The following is a 7,931-nucleotide window of genomic DNA, read 5'->3' on the forward strand; positions in this document are numbered from 1 at the left end:
AGATTCTTTGCATTTTTTAGTATCTCTTCCACAATGTTTACACTCTGGAAAGTCACCTTTAGAGGTCTTGTCTTGCTTTTCTGGTATTTCCCTAACCTTTTGTGTTCCTCTGTGTCTTTACTACAGATTTCCTCTGATACTTCTTTCAGTAAGCTCATTACATTTGCCATCTCCTTTTTGTCTCTTGTGATCTTGTTTTTTACTTCTTCCTCTTCTATACCAGTGATTACTATAGACTTGCTTATCTATACTGAATCTCTGACTAACATTGGATTGTTTGTGTGTGTGTGTGTGTAATTCACCGGGTCGGTCAGAATCACTTGATGGTCGTGATCGTCAGCATTTTACCCTCCCGGAAGGAAGCTGAGAGCACATATAGTCCGATCTAAGGGCAAGGCTGTGACCTTCACACACCCACAAACCCGTCCCCTTGCTCCAGGGGGACAGTAACCACCCACTTCGTCAGTGAAACTTTTCGCAACCTGAGCGAGGCGCGAACTCCCGTCTACCAGATGGCAAGCGAGAGCGTTACCACTGCACCAGCGAGCGGTGTTGCACCAACGAGCGGTGTGTGTGTTCTTACCTAATTGTTCTTACCTAATTGTATCTTTACAGGAATGAGTCAAGCTCGTATTGTCCCGTGTCTTAGACCATATTTATCGTACATATCCTTAAATTTGTGAATTGTTTTGGCACACACTATTTCATTCGGTAGTGCATTCCATTGATCAATTGCTCTGTTTGGGAAACTGAATTTCCTTACGTCTTTATCACCTCTCTTCTTATGCAGTTTTTTGCAGTGTCCTCTTGCTGATGCTTCTCCATATGTTAAGTAATCATTTATGTCTATTTTCTCCTTTCCTGATATGCACTTATATAGCATTATCATGTCACCTCTTTTCCTTCTCTCCTGTAGTGTTGGTAGATTCAGTTTATTTAGTCTTTCTTCATAGCTTAGGTCCCTTAAGCTTGGTATCCATCTTGTAGCGGCCCTTTGAACTTTTTCAATCTTGTCTATATGCTTTTTGAGATGAGGACTCCAGACTACTGATGCATATTCCAGGGTTGGTCTAATGAATGATGTTATTATCCTTTTTAGCATGTCTTCATTTATGTATGTGAATGCTATTCTCATATTTGCAAGCAGTGTATACATGTTCTGTACCTTCTCGCTGATGTGGTCAGCCGGAGATAGTCTGTTATTGATAATCACACCTAGGTCTTTCTCTCTTTCTGATGTGTATAGGGTTTTATTTCCTAACTTATAATCCCAATCAGGTCTTTTTCCACTTTTACCAAACTTGATTACATGACACTTGTCCACATTGAATTCCATTTGCCATGTACTACTCCATTCATGAAGTTTATTTAATTCTTCTTGTAGCTCCCTACAAGAGTCTGTGCTAGTAATTCTCCTTTGTATTTTTGCATCATCTGCAAACATATTCAGATAGCTCTCATTTCCAGTGTTACTGTTTATATCATTTATGTACACTAAAAACATGATTGGTGCCAGCACCGAACCCTGTGGTACTCCACTAGTCACTTCTTTCCATGATGAGTAGTTTCCTCTTAGTACTGTCCTCATTTCTCTTTTTATGAGAAAGTCTTGCATCCAACAAAACAGTTTGCCTCGAATTCCTCCTTGATGGTACAGCTTCCATAAAAGTCTTTGGTGTGGTACTGTGTCAAAAGCTTTCTTGAAATCTAAATAGATACTGTCCACCCATGACAAGTATATAAACAAAATGATAAAGTTGATGTACTCAAATGTGGATGGAATGGTATCTAAATTACCAGAGATGTGTGTTAATATAAAAGAAACTTACCCAGCACTTATGCAGGAGTGATGGAGTTATGATAATGTTGGTAATTGTTGTTTTTAATAATGGTTGTTGTTATTATTGGTGGTGGTGGTGGTAATGGTGGTAGTTGATGGTGGCGGTGGTGGTAATGGTGGTAGTTGATAGTGGCGGTGATGGCAATGGTGGTAGTTGGTGGTGGGGATGGTAATTATGGTAGTTGGTGGTGGTAATGGTAGTGGTGGTAGTTCGTGGTGATGATGATAGTTGTGGTAGTTGTTGTTGTTGGTGGTGGTAATGATGGTAGTTGGTGGTGGTGGTGGTGGTGGTAATGATGGTGGTTGGAGGTGGTGATGGTAATGATGGTGGTTGGTGGTGGTGATAGCAATGATGGTAGTTGGTGATGGTGATGGTAGTGGTGGTAGTTGGTGGTGGAGGTAACGGTGGTAGTTGTGGTGGTAATGATGGTAGTTGGTGGTGGTGATGGTAGTGGTGGTAATCGGTGGTGGTGAAGGTAACCGTGGTAGCCGTGGTGGTGAAGGTGGTAGCTGGTGGTAGCTGCTGGTCGTGATGGTAGCGGTGGTAGTTGGTGGTGGTAGTGGTTTTGGTGTTGTTGTTGGTGGTGGTAGTGGTTTTGGTGGTGCTGTTGGTGGTGGTAGTGGTTTTGGTGTTGGTGGTGGTGGTAACGGTGGTAGCTGGTGGTGGTAATGGTGGTAGTGGTTTTGGTGTTGGTGATGGTGGTGGTGGTAGTAGCGGTGGTGGTGGTGGTGGTGATGGTAGTAGCTGGTGGTGGTGGAGGTAATGATGGTAATTGGTTGTGGTGATGGTAATGGTGGTAGTTGTTGAAGGTGGTGATGGTAATGGTGGTAGTTTGTTGTGGTGGTGGTAATGGTGGTAATTGGTTGTGGTCGTGGTGTAATGGTGATAGTTGGTTGTGGTGGTGGTCATGGTGGTAGTTGGTGGTATTGGTGGTGGTGGTGGTGGTGGTGGTAACTGCGGTACCTTGTAGTGGTGGTGTTTTTTTTTTTATAAATAACAGAACGGAGGAAGGAAAAACAAATGGGTAAAAAAAAAAAATAATCCATACACCAGATTACTGGTGTCCTCTGTTCATGAAATCTCTGTAACAGTTAGACTTGAACAGTTGTGGGTTGAAATTTGGAGGAAAACAACTCTGGGGAAGCGAGTTCCAGAGAGATGCAGTTCGGGGAATGAAAGAATTCTGATAGGCAAAAGTTCTGCAATATGGTTGAATGACATTCCAGTCATGAGCGCTACCAGATGCCCGTGTAGCACGAGGGAAGGCATGGAGAGGTGGCACCATGGACGCAACTTCGTCTGAGCATTTGCCAAAAAAATATCTGTAAAATAATGCAAGGGAGGCAACATTCCTTCTTACTTGCAGGGGAGGTAGTTTATATGTAATGGCAGGGTTGTTAATGATTCTAACAGCTTTATTCTGAATTTTGTCTAGTTTTCTTAATGCAACCTCTCCACAACCATTCCACAAGGGTGAGCAATATTCAAGCTGAGAGCGCACATGATTCTTATAAATTATAGCTAACTGCTCATCGGCGAAGAAGTTACGGACTCTGTACAATAATCCAAGTTTCTTTGAGGCGGTTTTAGCAAGTGATCTGACATGAGAGGTCCAGCTGAGGGCACTGTTAAGTGAGACACCAAGAATTTCAATACTTTTGGAGATGGGAATATTAGTAGCACTGAAGGTAATGTACGAATCTGGCAATATCTGTCTATTAGTAAACTGTATATATTTAGTTTTACTAGCATGAAAAGAGACAAGGTTGTTTTGTCCCCATTCGCTGATTGTAGATAGATCTTGATTTATGGAGATGGCTGTACTGAGTTGAGAGGTAGAGATATTAGACTTTGTAAATGGATGTCTGAGTGTGAATGAACTATGTAGTGTTGAGTCATCTGCATATGAGTGAATGGGATTGTGAGTGACAGATAAGATATCATTAATATGAACCAGAAACAGGGTTGGCGCCAGAACTGATCCCCGCGGCAAGCCGGAGTTAATTGAGTGGAAATTAGAATATACATCATCTACTTTTACTCTTATTTTCCTGTCACTAAGATAAGAAGAAATCAAAGGAACAAAAGACGTTAGTCCATAGCAAGGGAGTTTGGACAGCAGGGAACGGTGCCATACTCTGTCGAAAGCTTTAGAGATATCAAGAGCTACTGCATGAGTTTCTCCAAAAAGATCAATTGATTGATGGATGGTATGAGTTAAGAGATTGAGTATGTCAATGGTGGATCTTTCGTGGCGAAAACCGTATTGTCTATCACTAATTAAGTTGTTGGATTCAAGATGTTTAACAATATGCTTATTAATTAAAGTTTCAAATACCTTACCAAGAGAAGATGTGACAGCTATTGGTCTGTAATTGGAGGGGTCAGACGAACTTCCTTTCTTCGGAACTGGGTGGATATTGGCTTCTTTCCATGAATTTGGGAATAAAGAAGTACGTATGCATAGCCTGAATAATTTAGCTAGGACAGAGGCAAGTTCAGGGGAACACCTTTTCAAAACAATTGGCGGAATTCCATCTGGGCCTGGAGCTTTGTTGGTAGGTAAATTGTCTAGGATGGATTTTACGTATCTTGTCTGTATTTTAAGTGGGGCAATTTCTGGAGAATCAAGTTCCAGTACTGGGACATTCTGGCTGGTATCATCTATGGTAGAGTTTCTGGCAAAGGTACTAGCAAAGATATCTACTTTCCCACGTGAGTCATTTGTAATATTGCCATCTGAAGATTTTAGTGGGGGAATGGAAGATGATTTGTTAAAGTTATTATTGAAAGAATTAAGAGTTGACTAGAATATTCTATTGTCATTAGGGTTGTTAAGTAGTTTTGATGCTTGCTTTTGAAGAAAGTTTGATTTAGATAGATTTAATACAGCTTTTGCATGATTTCGAGCAATTTTAAATTGGGAGAGTGATTCAGATGTTTTTTATTTTAAGTAAGAGTTATATGCTAATGACTTTTGGGCTGTTGCTCTGGCACAATTGCCATCAAACCATTTTGGAGAGTTTGATCTTTTAGTGAATTGTTGACTTGGTATGAATAAATCCATACCAGCTAGTATTAAGTTGCAAATGTGGGAATGGGTAGAACTGGGATCACTAGAGAAGAAAGACTGCCATGGAACATCAGCAAGATAATTTCTAAATCCATCCCAGTCTGCCCTGTCAAAGTGCCATCGGGTCACCCTGACAGGTTCAGCATGGGGAGGTGTAGGAGGGTTAACTAATGAGGCTTTGATGAGACTATGGTCAGAGGATCCAAGTGGTGACAGTACCTCTATCCTGTATTGATCTGGATTATTTGTCAAGAATAAATCCAAGAGATGGGCATTATGGTCAGGATTATCAGGTATTCCGGTTGGTTGCTTTACCAACTGGGTGAGATTAAACGATTCAGCAAACAGCTCGCATTCTAGACCAGCGTCGTCAGTCCGGGCAGAATGCAATAACCATTCAACATTGTGTATGTTAAAATCACCCAAAATGGTAATTTCATTGCCAAGGGCAAGGTCAAGGTTACTCAACTGAGTGGATATGGAATCAAATACACTGGGTTCCGAAGAAGCATTGGGGGAACGATAAACTACACAGATATATTTGGTAATGTTTTGGCATTTTAATTTATATAATGAGTAATCAAAACTGGATGAAGTGAAGTTTAAAATAGTGTCAACTGCATATTGGGATTTGATATAACAACTGGTGCCGCCCTTGTTACGAAAGTTTGTAAGGAGATGGTAACCGGGAAAACGAAATGGAGATATATCGGTAGAGGTTGAGATTTGTGGTTCTGTGAGGAAAAGGGCCAAAGGGGATATGGACTGAAGGAAAAAATGAACTGAGTTTAAATTTGTGGTAAGGCCGCGGATGTTGGTAAAGAATAAGGCCGCACCGTCACCTCTTCGCCGACGAGCATTCCCGGAAATAGCAACAGTCGCTGCCGGCACAGTCGCTTGATGGCGACCGGGAGGACCCTGTGCCTGCCGGTGGTGGCAATCCGAGGTACCACCTCATTTGATAGTAAGATTGCAGCGGCCATTACTAAAGATGTGAATAGAAGGTGTGATATGCGCATGTTGGTAATTGTAGTGGTTAACAGTGGTAATGATGGTGAGTGGTGGTAATAAATGCGGTGGTGATAATCCTGAGATCATACATACAAGCATTAATATTGGTGTAATCATCATCATCATCACATAGATAATGCGTGTGTGTAATTCACCGGGTCGGTCAGGATCACTTGATGGTCGTGATCGTGTGTGTGTGTGTGTGTGTGTGTGTGTGTGTGTAAAAATGTCCTTAAAATATGGAATGGTCTAGAAAGACAGAGACTGGGAGAACGAGAGCGGGAGAAGATAGGAGGGGTTGAAGGGGAAGAAGGAGAGAGCGGGAGGGAGGAGGTAAGGAGGGAGGGGGAGGGGGGCGGTGATGGGGGGAAGGACGGAGGGTGAGGGATGAGGTAAGGAGGGTAGGAAGGACAGGGGTAGGGAGGAGGGAGAGGGGGGGATGGAGGAAGCGTGTGGAAAGAATCTGGGGGGGAGGTGGAATTAGCGGCTTTGGTCAGTCTGGTTTGAACTGTGGTGGGTGGAGGTTGTATACAATAATGGTAAGTTTTTATTTCTTTTTCTTTCCATTAAGCCTTTATGAAGGTTACATTGATTATAATTTGTATCGTAAGCACTCCTGAATAGTTTTAATGCTTACTCAGATAACTGAAATTGTAATAGTTGACAATAGTTGTGCAACAGAGCTGTGTGTGTGTTGTGTAGAGTTTGGGGTGGGTTTGTGTGAGGAGTTTGGAGTCTGTCTGAAGTTCAGGCTTTGGGAGTGGAATTTTAGTTTTCGATATGTTTATATTTTAGTGTTGATGGTTTTTATGGGGTTTTTGGTGTGATGGCTTACAGGGATTTTTTTTTTTCCCCCCACTATAATGGCGAAAAAATAGCATGACATGGAGGCGATTAATTTGTTACAACCTTTCCGGTTTCAAGGCATTCAGCTGTTGAGGGCTACCACCACCGTAACTACCACATCTACCACCACCACCACAACTATCACTGGAGGGAGCTTTTAACTAGATACTTGTTTGGTATGCTAAAGCCTGTTCAAATTCTTATTACATGTATAATTATAATTATAACATTATATTTTTATTATTACTTTATTTTTAATTAGTGACATTTTGTATTAATTTTCATCTTTAATATTACTTTTAATATTTTATATTTTTGTTTATATTTTTCTAAATATAAATCTATTTGCGCACATTTTATTTTATTTTATTATTGTTCTTGCTACTTCCACATGACTTTTATGTAAGGTTTAGGTATATTAACTTCTACAAATTTTAAAAATCATATGGCATTCCAAGTCTCATCTTCCAATGATCCCTTGTTTCTTTTCAGACTGGCCATGTGTAGTCAGATTGGGATCATTTTCACTAGTAACCAGGGAGACATTCGTATCATGACTCTTCGTAAGATCCCCAGCCTCTTTTCAGTTCGTTGGGAAGGTAATTTTGATTATTGGTTTTTCACGATAACTTGGCTCAGATTTACGTTCTTTCGTAACTCGTTTCACATAGCTCACTGGCAGACAATGCTCTACATTCTTCCCAGAACACTTCATTAGTAATATTATATTCGTGTTGATAGAGCTTTGATGGACTATGTGGTTGTGTCTAGGAATGTAATAGGAAGATTGTTGGATGTGAGAGTTCTGAGAGGGGAGGATGGAGGTATGTCTGACCACAACCTGGTGGAGGGAAAGTTAAGAGTTGGTGAGAGATGGGTGAGAGCTAGGAGGGTTAGGTGTGGCAGGGAGGTTTTGAAAGTGAGTGAGTTGGATAAAATAGAGAAAAAAATAAAGTATCAGAAGAAATTGAAAGATGAGTGGAACGCACTGAAAGATCAGGAAAATGACAGTGTGGAGGAGGAATGGCAGTTGTTTAAGAGTGCTGTGGTGGGGCATGCAGAAGTGTGTGGTGTGAGACGTGTGGGTGGTGGTGTAAGAAAAGGAAGTGAATGGTGGTGCGAGGAAGTAAGTATGGCTGTGGCTGAGAAGAGACGTGCAT

This window comes from Coenobita brevimanus, chromosome 22, assembly GCF_032717465.1.
Source record: "Coenobita brevimanus isolate Jiangsu-jjx chromosome 22, ASM3271746v2, whole genome shotgun sequence".
Lineage (NCBI taxonomy): Eukaryota > Metazoa > Arthropoda > Malacostraca > Decapoda > Coenobitidae > Coenobita > Coenobita brevimanus.